Here is a 26,885-nt window from a genome sequence, read left to right as displayed (position 1 = left end):
GATCGTGCTTCAGGCGTTTAGACGAAGTAGTAGCAGGAAAAGATTTGTTAGAAGTAGCTTGGGAAGCAGAAGAACGGTTAGGGGCAGCTCCATCCATTGATATTACAGCAGTAGAGGAATTTAAAGTTGAGGAGGAGGCTACCTGGACCTCTGTAGAAAGTACAAAAACGAATTTTGGCATGCGCAACCGAACCATAGGAGACAAATTGATTCCAAGACTTTGATATGCAGCAAATTAGAGCTGTAGGCGATTCAAAGATTATAGCGGAATTATGTTGGATGTAAAAGTGTGAGCAAAAACACAAGAACCTGCCCAAAACAATGTCATATAAGCGCTATATTACAAGATTGCAGACACACAGAGGTAGTTTGATAAGTCAATATGCGCGGGTGTAATTCAGAAGCACAGCACATCCAAACTGATGCAATCCTGGGAACACAGCAGCAGGCAATGATATCAAATGCTAAAAAACATCATACAAACTGTGGCCTATGATAAGGAGAAATTTCCCAAAAAGACTCCAGAAGAAAATATATTTAAATCGCAGCATTCATGTTGGGTGTCACAAAAGTGGGTCCATAAGGCAGCAGAACAGATCTGTAGAAACCATTAATTATGGAACTGAAAACCAAGTACCTCTAAAATGGCAGCATTGTGAGGTAATCGAGTGATTCCCATATGAAGGCTGGAAGAGCTGCATTGAAAAAAGACAACTCTTCCGCAGAAAATCACCGTAAATCGTGATTAAAAAGCGGTGTTAGGAGTTCTAGGAGTGGCGAAATGTGGCAGCATAATGAGGCTCCATAAACGGAAGAGTTCAGACGTGAATGTTTGAAATGGCGGCGGCGTTCGCCATGAAAAGAACGAACCGTCGCGGTTAAATCCAAGTAGGCAGACGTTTGTTGAAGGAAAAAGGGCTCACCAGTTGCTGTACACGTTCCGACGTGTAACGCAGAAGGCAGTAATCGGAAAAAATGCCGGAAAGCGCATTTGAGGGTCATAGTCCGTCCCGGTGCGGCAGAAAAAACACTCTAGGCGGCAATCTCGATCGGCGCCTTAGCCAAGCCCCCAAGGTGCCCTGCTTTAACTTGAGTATTCAGGTCAGTGATGGTGTAGGCGCATAAGATAAGGTAACCTGCTTTAACTTGAGTGTTTGGATCAGTGATGGTGACGGCGCATAAGATAAAGTAACCTGCTTTAACTTGAGTATTTGGGTCTGGAATGGTGTAGGCACATAAGACATGGTAACCTGCTTTAACTTGAGTATTTGGGTCAGTTATGGTGTAGGCGCATAAGATAAGGTGGCCTATTTTAAGTTGCGCATTTGGGTCAATGATGGCGCATAAGATGATGTAACCTGCTTTAACTTGAGTATTCGGGTCAGAGATGGTGATGGCGCATAAGATAAGGTAACCTGCTTTAACTTGAGTATTTGGGTCAGTGATGGTGTAGCCGCATTAGACACTGTAACCTGCTTTAACTTGATTCTTGGGTCAGTTATGGTGTTGGCGCATGCTCATCGATAAGGTGCCCTGCTTTAACTTGAGTATTTGGGTCGGTGATGTTGTAGGCGCATAAGATAAGGTAACCTGCTTTAACTTGAGTATTTGGGTCAGTGATGGTGTAGGCGCATGGTAACCTGCTTTAACTTGAGTATTCGGGTCAGTGATGGTGTAGGCACAGAAGATGAGGTGCCCTGCTTTAACTTGAGTATGCGGGTCAGTGATGGTGAAGGCGCATAAGATAAGTGTAAAGATGAGGCGGAGGCAGGAGGTTGAGGTTCAGGATTTATTCAGGAGAAGAGAGCCGTCCAGCTTGAGGGAAAGGCACAACAGCAGCAACTGCCAAGAAGGGAACACTGGGGAGGAATCCTCGGTACAGGACAATCTAAAGGGTGACATCACAGGGTGAGGAGATGACAGAAATGGCAATACAGATCACCACACACCTCCCCCCTTTTTAAAAAAAAACAATTTAAGGAACACAGTAAAACAATAAGAAAAGGCAAATCAGATATAATCACGGTATTTGTTGGGCCTAACAATAGCCCTCGAACTTTTCCTTAAACAATTGTCAACACAGACATTGGAATCTTCATTTAAACCATTGCCAACATTGATATTCGATGAGGGAGCAGTTGCACGGGAAGGATCTTTGGCAACCCGAGAAGTGCTCCACCAATTGCCATTAGACAGTTTGACAGCATTCTTGCGAACATCAACAACCTGTTGGGATTCAAGAAATTTCGAAAGGCCTTTCTTAACTATGACAGGATTCTTGATTCTAACCCAGTCACCAGGATGAATGTTATGGGAAGACTCTTTTCTAGGTTCAGCAGAACAAGGTAGAGAACTAGAAGATTTTTTGTTGGCACACTCCCACACTGCTTCCAAATCGCAGCCCCGGTGGAGGCTCTTGACCATCCAAAAGGGAAAAGCTTGGGAGCAAGCTTTTCTTCCTCTCATTAGCTCGAAAGGAGAAAAACCTGTGGCAATATGGGGAGAAATGCGATAAGACCATATAAGATCTTTTACAGCTTGAAAGATACAATTATTTGACCTGAAAGCAGCTTGCACGCACTCAACAATAACTCTGTTAAATCTCTCGGTTTTGCCGTTGCTTTGGGGATGGTACAACGGAGTTCTGGTATGTCTAATACAGCAATTGTTAAGGTAGACACCCATCTCTTTGGAAATGAATTGGACCCCGTTGTCGGTGAGGATTTCTTCTGGACACGCTTCCCTGAGGAAGATTCTGCTTAAACAATCAATAACACTCTTGGAGTTAGGAACATTGATAGGTTCGACTTCGACCCACCTGGAAAGATGATCAACAAGGACCAGAAAGTATTTGGAGGTATTGGGAAGTACATGGAAGGGACCTAAAAAGTCCAGACCAATTTTTTGCCAGGCCCTAGCGGGAGGGGGAACAACAGCATTAGAAACACCTTCTAAAATGAGAACCTTGTCACTAGTGTTGCAACGTGAACAGAGTTTGATGGCTTCAATAATCTGGTTGTCCATTCTTGGCCACCAAAAATTCGATCTGACGTTTCTCTTGGTGATGGTGGCACCAAGATGACCGGAATGTGCATCAGTAATAATTTTCTCTCTGTAAACAGAAGGGGGAATAAATGTATCACCCCTAACAATTTTACCATTCTCCAAAGAAAGTTCAGAGTTAATTTTCCAATAAATTTGAAGCTCAGGAGAAAGAGTTTTTTCTTTAGGCCAACCTTTTTGTATGAAGGAGATGACATCTCTGAGGATGACATCATCCTCGACAGCCTTGATCCAGTCACATTCAGCAAAAGAAACAGACGTTTGGGAGATATTAGCAACAAAACATTCCTCAATGTCAGTTTCGTCATTCTCATCAGGTTCTAGTAGAGGTAGCCTTGACAAGCAGTCTGCCCGTCTATTTTTGCCGCCAGGGATGTAAACAGCCTTGAAATTGAATTCTAAAAGTTTAGTGGAAAGTCTAGCCAATCGAGCAGTGGTGAGATTGACGTTTCTGCCTGATAAGATATCAACAAGGGGACGATGGGGGCGTGGCTTGGGCGCCGATGGCGATGGTCGCCTGAGAGCTCGGCTCCGGGACTGAGCCCATGATTATCCTGTAAATCGGAGGCTGCGGGGCACCCCGGACCCCGCATTCTGCTGAACGGACCGACGACGACCTGCCAGGGCCCTTGATGTGGCTCGGACGAGTGGTGATCCGGCGTAAAACCGAAGTTTGCGGAGTTGCGGAGTGCGACCCAACATGGCGCCCGGACTTCATTGTCCCCCTAGCCGGATCCATTGAACTGGAGGAGCGTCGCCAGCGGCGTCTCGCCCCCGGCTTTGCCATCCCCTGCTGACGTGTGCACTAGATATCGGCCAGATCGGACTTTCTACAACGAGAATGCACTCAGTTGGGTGACTGGGCGGATGCCCACATTATAGTGGATCCCGTGAGCGGACGTCTGGTGAACCAGGCGGTGGCCCCACTCACGACACCGCACCTGGCTACATTTTCCTGGCCAGTCCACTTCCATGGGAGGCGCGACACTCTGGCGCCACAAATCGTCCGGTGGAGTTGGTGACCCTCACCCCGGGACTTTAGCGGCTGAGCGGGCCTGCCCGACCTGGAGGCGGTTGTCTCCGCCCCCTTATCGGTGCCCTCGGACGCCGTGGTGGTGGCGCGAGCCGAAGCGGAGAAGTTCCCACAGACCCTGGAGAAGGAGGCCTCCGATACTCGACTTGAGGTCCAGTAACCGGGAGGGTCGTGGTCGGCATCTGCACCCGGAGACGCCTGCTCCTGGACCATCACGGAGTGGCCCCGGCGACATGGGGAAACCTAGAGGAGCCAAGGGGACTACCCCAACCGCCTCAGACTCGGAGACCCAGGACAAAGAGGAACATGGGGACCCGAAGAGTTCTGGTGGTGCATCGATGCAACAGCAGTTTGACCGCGTCCTGGAGGCGATAGCGACCACGCGATCGGCCCTCCAACAGGACATTGCCCAGGTGGCGACGAGCCTTGGTCTCCTTAGAGCGGACCACGGCAAACTTTCGGACCGGGTCAAGGAAGTGGAGAGCTCGGTGAAAACCTTGGAGCCGGCGCAGCGAACCTTGGCTGCGACTATGAAGGATGCCTTATCCCGGATTGCGGCCCTAGAGCAGAGAGCGGAAGATGCGGAAGGCCGCAACAGGAGGAACAACATCCGTGTGGTGGGCCTTCCGGAAAAGATCGAGGATGGCGACATGGTGGCATACTTGGAGGCCTGGCTCCGTGACATGGTGGCCCCGGAGGGGCTATCCTCCTTCTACACCTTGGAGCGTGCCCACAGAGTCCCGGCGCGGCCACCGCAGCAGGGACGTGCCCCGAGACCAGTGGTGGCGCGGTTATTACACTTTCGGGACAGAGACTTAATCCTCAATGCCGCCAGGCATAATGGTCCATTCAAAGTGGCGAACAGTCAGGTGAACATCTTCCCGGACTACACCTACGAAACTCAACGCAGGCGGTTCTCCTTCCTGGCGGTCAAGCGCGAGCTCAGGAGCGAGGGCATCCAATACTCGCTACTCTATCCTGCTAGGCTCCGCATCATTGTCGATGACAAGACTCAATTCTTCGACACCCCGGAGGATGTCTGTGCCTGGCTCGAGCTTTACAGAGCAGGGAAAGATGGCTTCGGCTCCTCATCCCAACAGGCGGAGGAGCCGGAACAGAGACGGCGTCCAGGAGGATTAGGAATCGCCGCGGCCGTTCAGGGGGGCCCTCAACTGCAGAGACGTCGACGGAGCGGAGGGGAGTGCTGGAGGTGTTATCTGAGTTGTCTGGCGCCCGGGATGATGCCATTGAGGAGGAAGCGGACCCGGGTGACGAGGGGGCACCATCGGACTCCGAGGACTCAGTGACTGATAGCGCCCATACACCGGTGATCACACCGAAGTCGGTGGAAGACCTTCTGGATGGACAGGGGTAACGGGGTGAGCTACCTCATTTTGGGAGGGGGCCCGGCAGGGGGGAGGCGGCTGCCGTCAATTGATGCTGACAACGAGGGCGGGGAGGGTGGGGTGCCCCTGTTTTTTGCCCCGAGGGTCTTTGGTACTGTTTTGGGCTTGTTTTAGTCCTAGTAGCCTGAGCGTCGAGGGCCCACTGCCTCCGCCCGGCCCGCACCTGGCCCTTAAGGCCTTCCTACGGTGGCGACCGCAGGATTAGTAGGGGTTATTGGGTTGTTGGTGGGCAAGGTTTGGATGGGATCTGGATGGTGCTGTTTGGGTCCTGTTCTGGGGAGGGTGGGTGGGGGTTTGGTTCGTTCTTGGGGTGTTTGGCTTTGGTTGGGGAAAATGGCCGCCATCAGTGCTGCGATGAATGATGTACTTTTTTTGTGGGGACCCGGACGGGGAGACTGTGCGAGAACAATATGGGACACTGGCTGATGTTGCTAACTTGAAATGTGTTACTTGGAACGTGAGGGGGCTTCATACTATGTCCAGGCGTCACAAAGTCCACGCTCATTTAGTGCGTAGGGGAGTGCAAATGGCGCTGCTGCAGGAAACGCATCTGAACAAGGCGGAAGGGGCGGCGCTACAGCGTAGATGGAGGGGGCAGGTCTTCTACACATCGTACTCCGCGTATGCCAGGGGGGCGCTAATATGGGTTCGAGCTGGGGTCCCCTTCCAGGTCACGAAAACAGTGATAGATCCAGAGGGGCGTTACGTGGCCATTTCGGGCACTTTAGGAGGGAGGGACTTGAACGTTTGCTGTGTGTACGCTCCTAATATAGACCAGACCGCCTTCCTTTCCAGGTTATCGGGCTCGTTGGCCCACTTCTTCTCCGGGCCCCTTTTGCTCGGGGGAGATTTCAACTCAGTAGTGGACGTAGACACTGACCGCTCACATCCACCCCTTCCCGATTCTCCGGTTCGTCGCACGGCTAAGGGTCGTAAGGATTGGCAGACCCACTGGGGTCTGACGGATATCTGGAGGGCGCACCACCCCACATCTAGGGACTATTCATACTTCTCGAGCCTACATGAGTTGCATGTCAGACTGGATGGATTTCTTGGCTCGCCCGAACTGGTTTCGGCAGCGGTCCGATCTGAGTACTTGTCCAGAACCATTTCAGACCATAACCCCCTCCTGCTGGACCTTCGCTGGCTCCCCGGGGCGCCGGCGGTGCCCACCTGGAAGTTACGACCCGAGATTCTTGAGGACAGTGTTTTCAGGGCGGACCTGGGGGATAAGGTATCGGAATATTTTGCGTCCAACAGCGGCACCGCGAGTACAAGAGCGTTAGAGTGGGACGCTTTTAAGGTAGTGGTGAGGGGTTACTGCATCTCTGAAAAGGTGGGCGTGAGGCGAGTTATCCTGGCTGACCTAGATGCAGCGGACCGGAAACTCCGCGAGCTGGAAATTCGCCGCCCCGGGCGCCCGGAATTACAGGTACACACGGCGGAGGCGAGGGAGAAGGTGGCAGCGGAGGTCGAACGGCTTCGCTGTTTCGACTACAAGGCCTATACGGTCCGGTCCATCGCGGAGGGGGACAGATCAAGCGCGTTGCTGGCATGGCTGGCCAACCCTACGCGTCAGTCCTCATTGACGACAAGTATGCGTAAGGCAGACGGAACCGAGGTATACACTCAACCGGAGATTCTCAGCTGCTTCCGGCATTATTACGAAAGTTTATACCGCAGTCGCTCCGCCCGAGACCCTGACCGGCTCGATAATTATCTACGTCCACTGGAGCTCCAGACAGTGGAGCAAGAAGTGGCGAAAGCCCTGGGGTCCGACATAGAATTGGGGGGGATCCGCGGTGCCATTAAACGGATGGCGAGAAATAAGACCCCGGGCCTGGACGGCCTGCCCGTGGAGTTTTATGCAGCTTATGCTGACCTCCTAGCCCCTAGGTTATTGGTGGTCTACAGAGAGGCGAAGAGGCTGGGGCGACTCCCGAGCTCGATGTGTGAGGCGTTGGTGGTTCCTCTCCTCAAACCAGGAAGGGACTCGTCCGACCCGGGGTCTTACCGTCCCTTATCGATGCTGACGGTGGACTATAAAATACTGAGCAGTATCTTGGCCTCGAGGCTGCTGGGACACATGAGTTCCCTGGTGCATGAGGACCAAGCAGGTTTTATCCCAAGGCGTAACACGACTATGAACATTCGCAGGTTGTTCCGTTTGCTGGGGGAACCGTTTGTGGATGCCCCGTCCCCGGTTGTCTTATCGGTGGACCTAGAGAAGGCTTTTGATAGCCTGGAGTGGGACTACCTTTGCACGGTGCTGCGGAGATTCGGCCTCGGTGAGGGCTTCATCAGATGGACCGCGGTTCTCTATGCCTCTGCATCGGCCAGGGTCCGGGCGGGACCACTGATTTCCTCGCAATATCCGGTAGAACGAGGCACGAGGCAGGGGTGTTCGTTGTCCCCACTTCTATTTGCGCTGGCGGTGGAACCACTCGCGCTGCATCTCCGATCGGGAGCCCACTATATGGGCCTGTGGACGCCTTCGGGCCCGCACTACGTTTCGCTGTATGCAGACGACCTGTTGCTCTTCCTAGAGGACCCGCTCGACGCTTTACATGGAGCGGCGACGGCGCTCACGGAGTTTGGGGAGGTTTCGGGCCTCCGGGTGAATTGGTCCAAGACCTGTCTATTCCCGGTTCGTAAGGGTGCCCCCGCCCCTACTCTAAGTAGGGAGATTAGATGGGAACCCGATTGCTTTAAGTACCTGGGGGTATTCGTCTATCACGACCCATCCGACCTCCTGGATGGGAACATTGCCCGCAGCACTCGAGCACTTCGAGGCTGCATGGACTTCTGGGCCACGCTGCCGCTCTCGGTGGCGGGACGGATCGCTCTGCTTAAAATGGTGGCGCTTCCCAGGCTCTTATATTATTTCCGGACATTACCGATCTGGGTCCCACCGGCCACGTTTCGACTCTTACGATCTCTGGTGGTCGGATTCCTCTGGGGCTCGGGCCGCCGTCGGGTGGCCCTCAAGACCCTGATGAGGCCGAAAGATGAGGGGGGGCTTGTGGTGCCAGACTTTGAAAAGTATTATCTGGCGGCGCAGCTCCAGACCTTCACCCAGGAGATCGCCCGGGAATTCCGGGGCCCGGAAGACAGAAGGGGGACGGGCATGGCCAGGCATGTTCTCTCCTTCATAGCGCTGCGACAACGTTTGGCCCTGCGGGATTTGTCGTTGGAGGAGCGGACCGTCCGCCTGTGTTGGAATCGGGCTCACGCCCGAGGCCATCTGAGAACACCGTATGCGCCCGAAATACCTTTGGGGATGCTGACGGCCCTCCCCCATGGAGGCGATTGGTCACGATTGGCGGCCTGGGAGGACGCCGGCTTACAGCTAGTTGGGGATCTGTATGAGGACGGGGCGCTCTTGCCCTTCCAGGATCTTATCGACCGCTTCGAGATCCCCCGTGGTGACTTTCTGTTGCACTCGGCCATTGTTCGAGCGATCCAGGCACACTGGAAGAGCGGGCAGGAGGAACCCGCCTTATCTCCGGTGTGCCAATACGTGATGATGTCTGCGGGCACGGTGAAGGCGGTCACTTGCCTTTACGGTAGATTGATCAACGAAGGGTTGGCTCCTCTCGCTACTTTGAGAAACCGCTGGGAGGAGGACATTGGCAGGGAGATTCCGGAGACGACCTGGTCCCAGTTGGTGCGGCGAGCCTGGAAGGGCACACGCCACGCCCGTTTTCAGCTGGTCCACTATTACGTTCTCCATAGAGCATATCTGACCCCAGTGAAAATTAAGCGATATTTTGCCACGAATTCGGCGGATTGCCCTAGGTGCCCAGCTCAGGAGGCGGACCTCCTCCACATGTTATGGGCCTGCCCGGGATTATCATCCTACTGGGTGGAAGTGGGGAAGACCCTGGAGGAGGTGACGGGGAGATCCTTATCATTTGATGCGGCGGTGGGACTCCTACACTGGTTCCCTCATACCCCCAAGAATAAAATTTCCAGCAAATTTATCGACCTAGGGCTCCTTCTTGCTAAGCGAGAGGTAACCAGGAACTGGAAGGCACGAGTTGGTCCGACAGGAAGTCGATGGCACAGCGAGCTCTTGAAGTGGGCGGCGGGGGAGAGCACACTGAGATACCAACTGGCTTGGAGGCAGCGTAATGAGAAGGCGCAGGAGGCAGCGTTGGAGTGGGAAATGTTAGTACAGGCCCTCAGGGATTATTGCGCCCCAGCGACTCTGAAGGTGAAGAAGCGACTCGCCCCGAGTCCCATTAAACATTTGCACTATTAGTCCTGTTGCTTTCCCCGTGGGTCCCATAGCAGATCCTGTTGCGGTTGTTCCCAGGCGCTGATGGCGGGGTTGGGTGGGATTTACTTTGGTTAGTAGTATTTTGAGGGTGGAGGTTTTTCTTTTGGGTTTATAGACTTGTTTGGAAAAGCAGATGACGGACAGTGGATCATCCGGACCAGCTCTGACATCCTTCTGAGCCCCCATTGAATTTCGCCGCCCGACCCCAGGGTTGTGGGCCGGATGGCTGTGTACGGAACTTACGGTGCGGGGACAGAGGGTTGTATTTCGCTGATATTGCTTATGTTATAATGCTGGTCGATTTTGTAACGATTTACTAATTCCTGCAATAAAAATATATTTAAAAAAAAAAAAAAAAAACAAGGGGACGATGATCGGTTTGAAGAATGAACGGTCTTTCCCATAGATAAGACTTGAATTTCTCAACACTCCAAGCACAAGCAAGTAGTTCCTTCTCTATAACTGAGTATTTTCTTTCGACAGGACGGAGAGTCCTGGAGGCAAATCCGACTGTAAATTCTTTACCATAGGCCATTTGAGAAAGAACAGCACCTAAGCCATATTCGCAAGCATCAACAGTGACAACAGTTTCTCTGTTGCCATTGAAAGGTTGAAGAGCAGGAGCATTGGTAATGTGCTTTTTGATAAGCTGAAAAACCTTTTTCACTCTCATCAGACCAGCTGAAAGTGGCACCTTTTTTAAGTAAAAGTCTAAAACACTTGGTGGTCTTGGCATAGTCTCTCATGAATTTTGAGTAAAACTCACAAAGACCCAGAAAGGACAAAAGCTGTTCCTTGTTGGAAGGGGCGGGAGCTTCAATGATGCTTTTGACAAGACCAGATCTTGGCCTGATGCCATTTTCAGAGATGATATGACCAAGATATTCCACTTCTCTGGTCTTGAAAACACATTTGCTCTTTTGTAAGGTCACGCCTCTATGTTCCAAAATGTGAAAGACCTGGTCAATGACTTTGTCATGTTCATTCTCAGATTGAGTGAAAATAAGGATATCATCTTGAAAGACGACTACATTGGAAAGTTCCTCAAACATTTCTGACATGATGCGCTGGAAAACAGCGGCAGCAGAAGCCAACCCAAAGGGAAGGCGACGAAATTGGAATACACCATCAGGTGTAACAAAGGCAGTGAGATGACGTGAAAGAGGATGCAACTCAATCTGGTGGTAGGCCGCCTTTAAGTCAAATTTTGAAAACCAAGTGGATGAACCTACTTTTGCTATTAAATCCTCAATACGAGGGAGGGGAAAGCCATCAACCCAGATGGCCTGATTGAGGCTGCGTAAATCCACACACATCCTAAGGTCACCAGACCTTTTCCTAGCAAGAACGATGGGGGAAAGCCATAATGTCGATTCAACTTTTTCAATAGTTTCTTGTTCGCACAGGGATTTTAGATGTTTGGACAAGTCCTCTCTGATACTGAGTGGGACATTTCTAAGTTTGTGTTTGACTGGAGTAATGCCATCTTTGACTTTGATGAAATGTTGGAAATTGGTGATTTTACCAAGGCGATCTTCAAAAACTTTTTTATATTTGTGCTCCCACAATTTATCGTTCAAAATGTTACACACAGGAGCAGGGGATGAAGACATAGAATGAGGAATATTGCACTCTTCAATAAATACAGGGTTGGGTAGACCAGGCTTAATGGTGATACCGAATTCTGCCTGATGGATGAGACCCAGTACGTTGATGCCCCGTTTAGCAACATAAACCTTCCCTTTGATAAATTTGCCAAAAATGGAAATCTCAGCCCAGAAATAACCTAAAAGGTTAATTCTACTTCCCTCAAAAGCTACAGAAAGAACATCAGGAGGAAGTAAACACTTGTCATGCCAGAAGTGAGAATACTTTTCGTAAGAAACAATAGTGATGCGAGCACCGGTGTCTACAAGTAGTTGAATATGACATTTGTCAATAGTAGCATCAACTTCAGGATCAGGAACAAGAAAAGTACGACTAACAATATCATTGTCTTTCACAACAACCACATATTCCTGACTGGTAACATCATATTCAGAATATTCAGTTGAATGCTCAAGAGAATTTAAATCAGGGGAAGGATCGTTCTCATTCATAACACAACGTACATCACCTCTTTTACCTCTCATACAGACCTTTGAAAAATGACCATTTTTGCCACATTGACTGCATTGTTGGTTGGCAGCAGGACAATTTTTGAAATTAGAAAAATGGTAAGAAGAACCACATCTAAAACAAAAAGTGTTTCGGTTAAATTGTCTATTTGGCATAAAGGGTCTTCTGGTGCTAGTATTTCCCATTCTCCTAAAATAACCACGTGAATCACGAGGAACAAAATTAGAAGTCTTGATAGGAGCGGGCATTTTAGTGGAAACAGCACCAGAAATAGAAGTATTGAAAAGGGAAACTTCTAGTTGTTTGGAATCTTCCAAGGAAGTCTCAATGCTCTTGGCTATGTCAATAGCTTTATCAAGAGAAGGATCCTTGCATGATAACAATTTTCCTTGGATTTGTTTACAAGAACAACGAGCAACAAGTTGATCTCTAATAAGTTGAGAGGTGAAATTGTCAAATTCGCATTTAGAAGCAAGAATTTTCAAAGCGGTAACAAAAGTGTCAATGCTTTCTTCAGGTTTTTGAGCTCTGGTGAAAAATTTGTAACGATGAACAACCATGTTTTTGGTTTTAACAAAGTATTTGTCTAACTTGGCTATTGCTATATCGAATTCATCAGGAGCTTCACCAGGAGGAGGAACATAAGGTGGGAGATGGTCAAAGACATTCTGGCCTTCGACACCAAGATGATAGTGCATTAAACTCTTTTTCCTTTCAGCACGATATCTAAGACCATCTATTGCACACAAGTAGGCCATAAAGGATCTTAACCATAGCTTCCATTCGAGAGGAGGATCACCAGGAGTCTGAAGAAATGGAGCTGGAGGAGAAACGCTTTGCATTGTGGTATCTTCTATTTTTTCTTGGAGTGAAGGATTTTAATTAAAAAAAAAAATGAGCTAGTAAAACAAAAAAAACAATGACAGTACGAATAAAGTACACAATAGCTTGTAAGAACTGTGCACATCAGGGTGCAAATGCTGTGCACATCAGCGTGTAAGTTGTACACAATAGCGTGTAAAAACTGTGCACGTCAGTGTGCAAATGCTGTGCACATCAGCGTGTAGGTTGTACACAATAGCGTGTAAAAACTGTGCACGTCAGTGTGCAAATGCTGTGCACATCAGCGTGTAAACGAAGATAATGTAGACATCAGCGTGTAGAACATAAGTGTAGAAGTAATGATGAAAAACGTGAAAGCTGTGCGCATCAACGCAAAGTTGAAGTTGAAGTCTTTTTTTTTAAAACATGTAAAATGCTTAATCAGCTGTGAGAAGTATAATCTGCCAAGCGCTGGAGCTGTGCGCATCAGCGTGATGAATGAAACAAAATACAGAAGATTGCAGCGGAGTGAAGCCTTTGTGACGTTACAAAGTTCGATGACTGGGCAGCCGAGTGCAGCGAGGAGAAGCCTTTGTGACGTTACGGAACCAAGCGGTGACTGGAAGCAGGAAAAGCGTCTGAGTTGCTATGGTGACCGGCGTGCGTAGTACGTGAAGACGCTTGATGCGTTGAGACGCTGGATTGCTTGACAAAGACTGGACGTGAGGGTTCTACGACGTCATCACTCTGAGGCACAGCCCGAGGGGGGAAGACCAACGGAGGAAAATGGGCGCAGTGCTGAGAGCGCGAGGGAAAAGGTAGGAAAGTCTAAAAATGTGGTGAAAAGTCTAGCGAAAGTCAGCTGATGGAAGCGGAGCGGGCTGGCACAGAGAGTAAGGGAAATAGCGCAAAGCTGGGTGACGCGCAGTAAAGGACGTGCAGATGAGTTTAATTTGCAGAAAAGAAGCAGGGCCAAATGCGACGAAAAGAGTTCTGCAGCTGCGACGGCTCTCAGTGAGTAGAGCGAAGAAAGTAATCTGTAAATGTACTCACATAATGATGAAGATCGTAGGAAGAATAATAAAAAAGTCCTGAATTTCAAAACGCTTCCGTGATGAAGTTGTCTTGTAAATTTTAACAGCAGCTGAAGAACTGCTGACCATCCTCTGTCGCCAATGTAAAGATGAGGCGGAGGCAGGAGGTTGAGGTTCAGGATTTATTCAGGAGAAGAGAGCCGTCCAGCTTGAGGGAAAGGCACAACAGCAGCAACTGCCAAGAAGGGAACACTGGGGAGGAATCCTCGGTACAGGACAATCTAAAGGGTGACATCACAGGATGAGGAGATGACAGCAATGGCAATACAGATCACCACAATAAGGTAACCTGCTTTGACTTGAGTATTTGGGTCAGTGATGGTGTAGGCGCATAAGATAAGGTAACCTGCTTTAACTTGAGTATTCGGGTCAGTTATGGTGTAGACGCATAAGATAAGGTGACCTGCTTTAACTTGAGTATTCGGGTCAGTGATGGTGAAGGCGCATAAGATAAGGTAACCTGCTTTAACTTGAGTATTTGGGTCAGTGATGGTGTAGGCGCATAAGACACAGTAACCTGCTTTAACTTGAGTATTTGGGTCAGTGATGGTGACTGCGCAGAAGATAAGGTACCCTGCTTTAACTTGAGTATTTGGGTCTGGAATGGTGTTGGCACATAAGACATGGTAATCTACTTTAACTTGAGTATTTGGGTCAGTTATGGTGTAGGCGCATAAGATAAGGTGCTCTGCTTTAACTTGAGTATTCAGGTGAGTGATGGTGACGGCGCAGAAAATAAGGTCACCTGCTTTAACTTGAGTATTCGGGTCAGTGATGGTGTAGGTGATTAAGATAAGGTAACCTGCTTTAACTTAAGTATTTGGGTCAGTGATGGTGTAGGCGCATAAGATAAGGTGGCCTATTTTAAGTTGCGCATTTGGGTCAATGATGGTGACGGCGCATAAGATGATGTAACCTGCTTTAACTTGAGTATTCGGGTCAGAGATGGTGATGGCGCATAAGATAAGATAACCTGCTTTAACTTGAGTATTTGGGTCAGTGATGGTGTAGGCGCATTAGACACTGTAACCTGCTTTAACTTGAGTATTTGGGTCACTGATGGTGACTGCGCATAAGATAAGGTACCCTGCTTTAACTTGAGTATTTGGGTCTGGAATGGTGTTGGCACATAAGACATGGTAATCTACTTTAACTTGAGTATTTGGGTCAGTTATGGTGTAGGCGCATAAGATAAGGTGCTCTGCTTTAACTTGAGTATTCAGGTGAGTGATGGTGACGGCGCAGAAAATAAGGTCACCTGCTTTAACTTGAGTATTCGGGTCAGTGATGGTGTAGGTGATTAAGATAAGGTAACCTGCTTTAACTTAAGTATTTGGGTCAGTGATGGTGTAGGCGCATAAGATAAGGTGGCCTATTTTAAGTTGCGCATTTGGGTCAATGATGGTGACGGCGCATAAGATGATGTAACCTGCTTTAACTTGAGTATTCGGGTCAGTGATGGTGAAGGCGCATAAGATAAGGTAACCTGCTTTAACTTGAGTATTTGGGTCAGTGATGGTGTAGGCGCATAAGACACAGTAACCTGCTTTAACTTGAGTATTTGGGTCAGTGATGGTGACTGCGCATAAGATAAGGTACCCTGCTTTAACTTGAGTATTTGGGTCTGGAATGGTGTTGGCACATAAGACATGGTAATCTACTTTAACTTGAGTATTTGGGTCAGTTATGGTGTAGGCGCATAAGATAAGGTGCTATGCTTTAACTTGAGTATTCAGGTGAGTGATGGTGACGGCGCAGAAAATAAGGTCACCTGCTTTAACTTGAGTATTCGGGTCAGTGATGGTGTAGGTGATTAAGATAAGGTAACCTGCTTTAACTTAAGTATTTGGGTCAGTGATGGTGTAGGCGCATAAGATAAGGTGGCCTATTTTAAGTTGCGCATTTGGGTCAATGATGGTGACGGCGCATAAGATGATGTAACCTGCTTTAACTTGAGTATTCGGGTCAGAGATGGTGATGGCGCATAAGATAAGGTAACCTGCTTTAACTTGAGTATTTGGGTCAGTGATGGTGTAGGCGCATTAGACACTGTAACCTGCTTTAACTTGATTCTTGGGTCAGTTATGGTGTTGGCGCATGCTCATCGATAAGGTGCCCTGCTTTAACTTGAGTATTTGGGTCGGTGATGTTGTAGGCGCATAAGATAAGGTAACCTGCTTTAACTTGAGTATTTGGGTCAGTGATGGTGTAGGCGCATGGTTACCTGCTTTAACTTGAGTATTCGGGTCAGTGATGGTGTAGGCACAGAAGTTGAGGTGCCCTGCTTTAACTTGAGTATGCGGGTCAGTGATGGTGAAGGCGCATAAGATAAGGTAACCTGCTTTAACTTGAGTATTTGGGTCAGTGATGGTGTAGGCGCATAAGATAATGTGACCTGCTTTAACTTGAGTATTCGGGTCAGTGATGGTGAAGGCGCATAAGATAAGGTAACCTGCTTTAACTTGAGTATTTGGGTCAGTGATGGTGTAGGCGCATAAGACACAGTAACCTGCTTTAACTTGAGTATTTGGGTCAGTGATGGTGACTGCGCATAAGATAAGGTACCCTGCTTTAACTTGAGTATTTGGGTCTGGAATGGTGTTGGCACATAAGACATGGTAATCTACTTTAACTTGAGTATTTGGGTCAGTTATGGTGAAGGCGCATAAGATAAGGTGACCTGCTTTAACTTGTGTATTTTGGTCACTGATGGTGTAGGCGCATAAGATAAGGTAACCTGCTTTTATTTGAGTATTCGGGTCAGTGATGGTGAAGGCACATAAGATAAGGTAACCTGCTTTAACTTGAGTATTTGAGTCAGTGAGGGTGTAGGCGCATAAGACACAGTAACCTGCTTTTACTTGAGTATTTCGGACAGTGATGGTGACGGCGCATAAGATAAGGTAACCTGCTTTAACTTTAGTATTTGGGTCAGTTATGGTGCAGGTGCATAAGATAAGGTGACCTGCTTTAACTTGAGTATTTTGGTCAGTGATGGTGTAGGCGCATAAGGTAACCTGCTTTAACTTGAGTATTTGGGTCAGTTATGGTGAAAGCGGATAAGATAAGGTGACCTGCTTTAACTTGAGTATTCGGGTCAGTGATGGTGAAGGTGCATAAGACACAGTAACATACTTTAACTTGAGTATTTCGGTCAGTGATGGTGACTGCGCATAAGATAAGGTACCCTGCTTTAACTTGAGTATTTGGGTCTGGAATGGTGTTGGCGCATAAGACATGGTAATCTACTTTATCTTGGTTATTTGGGTCAGTTATGGTGTAGGCGCATAAGATAAGGTGACCTGCTTTAACTTGTGTATTTTGGTCAGTGATGGTGTAGGCGCATAAGATAAGGTAACCTGCTTTTATTTGAGTATTCGGGTCAGTGATGGTGAAGGCGCATAAGATAAGGTACCCTGCTTTAATTTGAGTATTTGGGTCAGTGAGGGTGTAGGCGCATAAGACGCAGTAACCTGCTTTAACTTGAGTATTTCGGTCAGTGATGGTTACGGCACATAAGATAAGGTAACTTTCTTTAACTTCAGTATTTGGGTCAGTTATGGTGCAGGCGCATAAGATAAGGTGACCTGCTTTAACTTGAGTATTTTGGTCAGTGATGGTGTAGGCGCATAAGGTAACCTGCTTTAACTTGAGTATTTGGGTCAGTTATGGTGAAGGCGGATAAGATAAGGTGACCTGCTTTAACTTGAGTATTTGGGTCAGTGATGGTGTAGGCGCATAAGATAAGGTGACCTGCTTAAAGCAAACATCTGTCCCGCCCTCGGAAGCGCAGTGGTTTCAGACTGGTGGATAGCAACGGCCGGGGTGAGCTTGAGACCCAACAGGGCTGCAGTGCTAGGATTCTCTGCAGACCTTGCATCTTATATTTAGGGAGACCCAGATACAGTGAGTTCCTGTAGTCCAGTCTAGGGGTCACTAAAGCATGTACAATAGATTTCCTAGAAGAGTCTGGAGGAAGAGGAAGAACCTTTCTTAGTATTCTAATATTAAGAAACATGAGTCTACTTATCGGCGAGTGGTCACCAAGCGGGATAAAAGTGTCCAACCTAAAGCCAAAGTCTCTAGCACAAGAACTGGGTACGGGGCAAATCCGAACCCACCACTGATTGTACTAGACGGACAAGCTTTGAACAAATACTAGTCTCTTAGGGTCTGATTATGACTTTGTCAATGTGGGAGCAGGGCCGCCACAGACCGCCGGCCCGCTCTTACACCGCCAAAGCCCACTGCTAGCCACCTGCCAGATTATGACTTTTTGTTGTTGTCTGGCGTGTGGTCCTTTGGCGGTTCCACAGTGATGCCTTTGAAAAAAGCACCACAATGTGATACTAAAGCCCATTCCTGCACGGCATGGACTCCGCAGTCCATGCCATGAGGGAAAAGGGTGTATGCACACAGGGGGCACAACATGGGACCCCCTACATGCATCCCCATGGCCTGAGGCACCACAGGTCGCTGCAGCGCTCCCTTAGTTTCCTCACCACCAGCCTTTTTATGGCTTGCTCACCGCCATGAAAAGGCTGGGAGTGAGAAAAGAAAGTTGTAATATGCTTGGTGGTGCTGCAACGGCACTGCCAGAATATTACTGCCTCACACCGCTGCAACCCGCCATGGGACGGCTGTTCCCCGGCGGTTGCTGCACGCCTGCAGCGGTCCAAAAGCCAATCTCAAAATTGGGTGGTTGGATGCCAGTGTTACGCAGCCGCTGCACCACAACGGGTTTGGCAGTGCCAAGGACCGTCAAACTCGCAATCACTCCCTTATTATTTTCACTGTTCAAGTTTCAGCAGCCTGATCCATCCAGGAAGCTCCTCTGGCAGGTTTGAATTAGCTTCCTAGCTGTCTGAAGTTTAAATAACCAACTGTAGGAGATAGTCTGGAAGCCAAAACACCTAACTAGTGGCGCAAGAGGGGCCACGTTTATAATAAATAAAGTATGTCTCAACGCTGCGCCCTGGAGTACATTCAGAGGAAGGGTTCCTGGTGTAGGATTAAAGGATTGAAGGGAGATCAACTGAGTCCTTCCAGTTACAAAGAAAGTTATCAATGTAGGGCTGGATCCCTATCGCCTGAATCTTTGAGTCCCTGCAGTAGATTGCGTGAGACAGTATCTCAAGGACTGAGAGCCGCAGGCAAGCCCTGGGCTAGAGGGGTTTCAGACCTTCTGTGATACTAGCAAGGTCATCTCTGTGCCATAGCTGGGCATGACGCCTGACTGTGTGGGATCAAACATGCGACCAGTTTCAATTCATTCATTGAGTTCGCCTAGTGAGTTTCCAGCTGTGGTGAGGGCCACCCCACTGGTAAAACAAACAATAAAATGATAATAACAATGTGTTACTTTCATTTTATTTTTCCGTACTGAGGCAGGTTTGCGGGGTGTGGCGTGGCTGGGCTGTAATCACAACCAGCAGCGGAGGATTGGATTGGGGCACATAAATGCACTTTGCTGGCCATCTTGGGCCTGCTAAACAGTCATGCACACTTTGCATGTTCTCCAGCGGCTGTATTGTACAGCCTGGGTGGAGAATATATGCACAAGCTCATAGTCTCCGTCTGAGTGCCGAACTACAGTGCTCAAACCAATCACGGCGCTGCTGTCATGGTGACATCTGCGTAGTGATTGGCTTAGTGTAGCCTGTGCGTGCTTTCTTCTTCTGGCCGGAGTTGAAGAGGATGGAGGCGGGGTGGCATCCTGCAGCAAGGTAAGTCACTTTTAACTTAGGTTTCTATACCCCTCTTCCCCTGCCCCACCCCACCCGTACTACTCGGTGGCAGCCGCCACTGTGAGTTCTCTAAATCTTTGCCAGGGGAAGGAGGACCGAGATCGGTCCACAGGTAGTGGGGTTGGAGGGGTCTGCATTTGTCTTTTTTAATGGTTCCAAGTGGCTGGAGCTGTGGTACTTGTGGGTAGAAATTAAGTAGGTTTCTAAGAGCAAGCCAGCATGGGGCATGATTTAGGAGGGCAATGGGTCTGACGGAGAGTTGGAATTAGAAGCCTGTAAAGATCTGAGGGCGTCATCCGAGGGAAACAAGAGGCCTTCTCAGGTAGAGGGATCCGCAGAAAATGCCACAGGCTGGGGTGGCTCTGCGGAATCTGCCGCATTGTCCTAAGGGATGAACCGGGCAACGAGGCGTACATGTTAACACATTTGTTGTGAAAGAAGTCTGCCTGCCTATTGGATCCTTCCAAGGACGGTGGAATTTGCTGTTTTAATGCTTCTGGCTTGGTAAATATATTGAAAATGTTAAAAGTTTCTCTCATGGAGATATTTGAAGATTTAGTTCTGTTTGTCAAATAGGTAGCTTGGACAGAGCATAACTGATTACAATAGTTTTTTTCTGGCCAACATATAGACAGCTTTGTTATGAGGTAATGCATTATATCTTCAGACACCCTCTAGTTCCTTCCTGTTTTATTTTTCAAGGTGCAGATCTTCATAGAACTAAGAGGGGGGGGGGGTTATATTGCCTGTTAGAGAGCTGAGAGAGGCGCGCCAACTGATCAAGCTTACAAAATCCAATGATTAAAATGACCGTCTTGCACCTCAGAGCCATGGTCCGTATGGATCCGGTTCATATTCAGACCTTCAAGTAAGTGCCCACCGTGAATTTAGACCAGACCCTCGGAGGTGGAGGTGATTTTTAGGAGCGTCCAGGATGATAAAATATGGAGCCACAAGATGATCGGACCAGAATACAGGTGAAGGAGGAGGACAAGTTAAGGAATGAGATCTGCGAATATATGATTGAGCGTGCAGCTGCCTTGTGAGTAGAAGAGAGCCTGAACTTCCACCAACCGTCCAAAGACCTCCGCTCTGCCGCCCTCGCCCTTGCATTGACTCCACGCATCCGCCGTAGCCACAGCGAAGGACGTTCCTGCTCCTACCTTACCTCCAAATCCTGGAATGGCCTTGTCCTCCATCTCTATACCAGGGCCGGACTGCGAACCAAAACTGCCCCTGGAAAACTGCTCAGGCGCCCACCTCGCACCCCCCACCCCCCCCGGCGGAGTGCAGCCAAGCAGTTTCCAAGGCCGGTTTCAGCCGATTTTGGTACAGGGGGCCGATACTGCCGACGCCTGGTAACAAAAATGGCCCCCCAGTGGCCCAACACCGTCCCCCACCCTAGTGGCCCACCGGGGAAACGCCCGGTGACCGCTATGGCCAGTCCAGCCCTGCTCCGAACATCACCTTAGCTTGAGGATTTCAGGAAGAGACTTAAAACCTGGTGTTTCGACTGAGGCCCGCTACCCGGCTCCTGGATACCCTCACGGGTGATTAGTTGCGCTCTACAAATACTGATTGATTGATTCCAATGGAATGCAGGACACCCAAGAGGTCTCTGAAGGGTTTGAAAAGGTTGCCGAGGTGTATGTCAGGGCACCTAAAATCGTGAAATTGGCATATTTGATGGCTAGTAAGGCATCCTTTTCTGCTTAGGTGCCTATAAAATGAATACAATTATAAAGGGGGAGGGGTTGGCGGCGGATGAGCCGCCCAGGAGAGGCAAAGGAGTATCTCAAACTGTAATCTGTGTCACAGACACAAAACCGAATTATTTACCTTACCCAGACTTTTGATATTTTAGCCAGCCTTCACACGAGTCAGTACAATATGCAGGTTAAACACATGATGTCATTGCACCACCGTCATCCCCCTCCAGGGGGCTCTCTCCTCTAAAACAAGAGCTGCCAGGAGGCTGCAGGGGGCGCTGCTTTCTTTGGCTTGTCTCTGCAGATTTGTTGTTAGGGGAATGGGATGTTTGGAAGACACACTCTCCTGCACACCAACAATAGAAATCTTTGAAAATGGTGGATTTGTCACCAACACTAACCCAGTCGGTCATGTCCTGAAGGTTCATCCTGGCCTCCATCATCACACTAGATTCTCACAGAAATAAGGGGCCCAAAGCAGAAACGTACACCTCCCTTACCCCTCCCCCCTCGCCACACAGCCCTCCCATCGACTGAAACACCGCTTCATTCTTTATTTTGACTTTCTTTTTTTACAATCAGTGTACTTAGACATTTGTAACTTAAATCTGTATTTCATCAAATACAAAATCTTAGCACATTTTAGTGGCTTGAACATTTCTTATAAAGTCGAGCAGCCGCAATGTACATTGCAGTCATATAGGGAAATCATATTCAGAAACCCAGGCATCCACGTATGCCACCAGGAACCGGCTGACATGTCTTACAATCGTAGGAACGGGCTTTACAATGGAAGGTTTACCTACAGCTGGTCTCGGCAGTGTAGAATTGGAGGTTGGGCATAGTAGTGGCTGCAAAGTGCGGCACTGAAATTGTCCCTTAAACTTTTTTGCCTTCCCTTTCCCCTTTCTGCTGAATTTGGTTTTGTTGGTTTTAGGATTCTGGGCACTTTACCACCGCTAACCAGTGCTAAAGTGCATGGGCTCTCAGCTTAAAGCATGGCAACATTGGCTAATCCACAATTGCCATATTTTATTTACTTTATGTCCCTAGTAAAGTGAACCACGTGTGCCCAGGGCCTGTAAATTAAATGCTGCCAGTGGGCCTGCAGCACTGATTGTGCCACCCACATGAGTAACACTTTAAGCATGGCTCAGGCCTGACATTGCAGAGCATGTGTGTGCAGTTTTAAAGTGCCACGTCCACCTGGCATGTTAACCTTCTTGCCAGGACCAAATCATCCCTTTTAATACACGTCATCACTAAGGTAAACCCTGTACAACCCCAAGGGCAGGGTGCAGTGTATTTAAAATGTTGAACATGTACTTTTAAGTTTTAAATGTCCTGATAGTAAAACACTTCAAAATTTGTTTTTTTCACTACTGCATGGCCTGTCTCTCCCATAGGTTAACCTTGGCATTACCTTTTTATTTTTTAACAGAGTTTCATATAGCCCGAAGTTGACTTGAAGGTATCAGAGCGCTTTACATGAGCACAAAATGCGTTACATGAGGAAACATTCCTTTTTGTTAGGCGCAGGGAGATTAAGTGATTTGCCCAGGCTCACAGGATGTTGCTCGACCTTGCCGAGACTCGAACCCGGTTCCCCAGATTTGAGGTCGACCACACTAGCCATTAGGCCAACTCCTCTATTACATTTTGTAAGTGTATCTTCCAATTGGGAAAATATAGACATTTTGAGTTTGTTGTCTCTGGACTCCCAATTTAAAATCACAACTTATGGTAAAGTCGGATTTTAAGTTGCAAGTCTGAAAATGCCACTTCTAGAAAGTTGCAAAATAAACAATTAATGGACAGAATGCTGAAACAATGCCAAACATTCACCCCAGTACAGATATCTGGACCTAAATCAACTTTTTTTGCACACCGTGCCAATCCGGTTTAGACCTAGTCATATGCATATTTGCTCCACAAGGGAACAGTCCAGCTCGAACTGCCAGACCAGGTCCTCCCTGGACAGGAAAGAAGCATCCTGGGACCGGTTTCAGGGTTTCACCCATCATCAGCCAGGCTAGCTTGACTCCAGTGGCATGGTGAGCACAGGATCTACGTCTGGGCATATATTTCCCACTTAGGGTGATTGGCTTGGCAGTTTGGGCTGGACTGTTCCCATGAAGAGCAGGGTCAAGACTGATTTGCATATAACTGCGTCTAAACTGGAGTGGCATGGTGAGCAAAAGCACAATGGATTTAAGCTCTTGAATGGGGTAAATATTTGATTTGTTCTGCATTCTGTCTATCATTTGTGTGTCTTTTACTTTTAGAAAGTTGGAATTTCCTTACTTTAACCATTCTGCTTTTCTTTGAGTACACGTCTGGGGTGGGTGACAGCTGGGCATTGTGTGTTCTCTCTAGACAGCCACACACAATGGGAACTTAGGTGTGACTTGATGGGCCTTAATAGGCCACTAACTGGCTTGTTGGGGGGGGGAAAACCTAAGCACAGCCCCACTTGCACCTAAATAGGCTGTGCCCTGTCTCCACACAATAGGCCTAACAACTCTGTATTCATTCATTCATTCAAATACTTTTATTCGATTAACTTGTGATAATCATAAAAAGTGCATCATACAGTACAGTTTGTATAAAAACATTGTTACATTATAAAAAAATACAAGTAAGAATAAAAAGATAAAAGTGTAGATCATATTGTCAACAGTATTTAAATGGTAGAATTAATTTTGCTACGAATCAACAAGCAGGATTTTAAAAACAGGGCAACATTTTTGGCTACATATTGAGTTTCTAGCATCTGTAACGCCAGAAATGCTGGGCGACAGGACCTCAACCCCATTTGTCTCAGGAGTGGGGTGATCCAACGCTTGCGCGCTTGTTTTTAATAACGACAGAACAAAATAACATGGATAGTTGATTGAGTGGACTCATGATCACATGGGCATTTGCTTAGTTCGTGGGACCAATCGGACACAGTTGGAAAAGTGACAAGGCGGAAAAGTAAATTAAAGCGAAACCTGGTCAGTAAGTACTTTTCATAATTTGATAAATAAAAAGTGAGATAGGGTTGTATACTAAAAGAAACTTGAACCGTCAACAGATGCGCGTTAGTTTTCTTTGTTACTTCAGACAAAAGGTACAGATCCCTTAGGAGGTTAAGACATAAGTTTTTCAAAGACTTTCTAGTAATGTCTACCATTGTTGAGGGCTCAGTAAAGTATTGTGGGCAATTCAGGTCGTGAAAGAAGTTAAAAATGTAAAGTAGCCATGGAATCTTCTTCCAACGAGCCAGGTTTAAACAGTCGAGAATCAAGGAGCGTGTTAGGTGGCATTGTGGCTTCGTCCAAATGCGGTGCCATAGGAGAATTGGTTGGCATTTGATAACATCAGAAAGATAATCCACACCAAGCTCGATATGGCAAGCGTAATTTGGGGCACTACTTGGAAGAGCCAGAAGATATTTTAAGAAGCCATTTTGAACCTTCTGTAATTCATCGGTGGGTACATAGCCCCAGACTCCCGCGCCGTAGATTGCTATGCTTTGACACTTAGCTTGGTGGATTTTTAGCAATTCAGGCGGGGCGGGTTTATCCAGCTTCCTAGAAAAACAACTTTGTATTGTCACTCCAGCCAGCTTGGAGCCCAGGGCAGGAGGCAAAGGGAATCCCCTGCAAAGTCACTGCCTAGAAGCTTCTCCTATCTTCCAGAACCATGGCACCAAAGTATAAATACTGGACATCAGACACCACCACTTCAGTACACTTTGGTACCTTTGGATTCTCTGACAGGAAGAAGGACTGTTGTGCTGCTGAAAGGACTGTCACTGTGCTGGACTCCCTCTCTGCTGACCTGCTGCCTGCTAGTGAGAAAGACTGGACTCTTTTATATAGTTGTTGACACTCTACTGTGTCCCAAGGCTTTTCCGCAAAGCACGATCCGAACATGAAATAAATTTAAAAAGAGTTTATTTTACCCCACAACTTTACCAATGTGCTGGCAGCTCAGAATTTGTGGTACTTTATTCAGACATAAAAAAGCACTTCTCTGCAGCCCCCTCCCTTCTGCAGTAACTGTTCATTTACTCCTGGGAATTCGATTAAACATGGGGGCTTTTCTTACACCAGACACTGGCCCTCTTCAAAGCCTCGAATAGTATTTTGATTCATGGGCGCTATAATTCATAGCATGCATGTTTGGAACTCGACATGACTGGAATTGGCTGGCAACTGGAGTGTATGTAACTTTTTAATCTCTATTGGCAAAGAGTCAATACGGAGTCAGAGTCTCGTGGCTGCAGGCGAAGTGTGCGAAATGAACCAAGCAGATCGTCTTGTGACTACGAGATCATATCGTTCAAGGTACAAATAATTTCCAGATCAAGCATGAAACTGTTTCCTGGTCCTCTAATGAGATCCAAGCTGCTGCGAGCTGAGTTTAATCTCACATCTGTGTAACATTCCATTCCAGTTATTTTTTGTTGTATCTGCCCTCTGTTGCTTCTTATCATTACTGTACTAACCCTGCATCTTGTGTTTGCAGAGGCAGAGTAATCTCTAAAGCAGTAGAGCCCACTACCACTTTTAAAAAAAATGTGTATACCTCCCAACTGCCCACTACCTCTGACATGTTTTACTGGTGGTATGAAATGTTTGCCTCGCTTTGTGTGGAACCGGTGCTTTGGGCGCTGTTTGGCTGCTGTAGGAGCACAACAGCAGATATCCCTGTGCGCGGATGATGTCCTGCTCTATTTACAAAAGCATCATCCAAGGCCCTGTTCGCATTAGAGACAGTTGACGCTTGGCTCTGCTCTCACACTGTAGGTTCAAATGGGATGAGTCCGGTCTTTACGTGCATCGCCAAGCATTGCAATCGAAGCAGTAGAGGGCGGCTGCCGGTGGGTCCCTCGCCCCTCGTCTCAAAACCCCATTTCACTGACTCTTTGGGGGTCCAGGTCCTGCACAGTACCGCCGACATTGAGTAAGGGCCTGATTTAGATCTCGATGGATGGGTTACTCTGGCACAACGGTGACCGATATCGCGTCGGACGAAATATACATCTCATAGGATATAGTAGGATTTATATTTTTGCGGGTGGGATATCCATCACTGTTGGGACAGAATAACCTGTCTGCCAAGTTCTGTATGTTATGTTATGTTATGTTAACAATGATTTGTTAAGCGCACTGACACCGGTTGGTTTCCTGGCGCTGTTGAAGACAGAGGACAAAGTCAGAGTTTAAAGCCTGCAGAGTTAGTGGTAGGCTTGTTGGTAGAGCCAGATCTTTAAGGATTTCCTAAATGACATGAGGTCCGGACATAGCCGGATCTCAAGAGGAAAGGCATTCCACAGACGAGGAGCCAGGGTGCCGAATCTGCAACCGCCCTAGCGTTTGCGTTTAAAGGATGGTGTCTGAAAAAGAGACATTGGTGAGCCGAGCATAGATTTCGGGATGGGGCATGCTTTGTGATAAGTTTCGTAATAAATTTAGGACTTTTGCAATGAAGCGCTTTAAAGATCATGCAGCCAACTTTGAAGGTGCAGCGCTGGGCCACAGTGAGCCAGTGAAGTGTCTTCAGAAGGGGGGTGGCTGATTGCCATCTGGGCTGGCTCAGAATCAGTCTGGCTGCATGATTT

Source organism: Lissotriton vulgaris, chromosome 10 (genome assembly GCF_964263255.1).
Source record: "Lissotriton vulgaris chromosome 10, aLisVul1.2, whole genome shotgun sequence".
NCBI lineage: Eukaryota > Metazoa > Chordata > Amphibia > Caudata > Salamandridae > Lissotriton > Lissotriton vulgaris.
The sequence above is the reverse complement of the archived record's forward strand: the minus strand, read 5'-3'. Positions refer to the sequence as shown.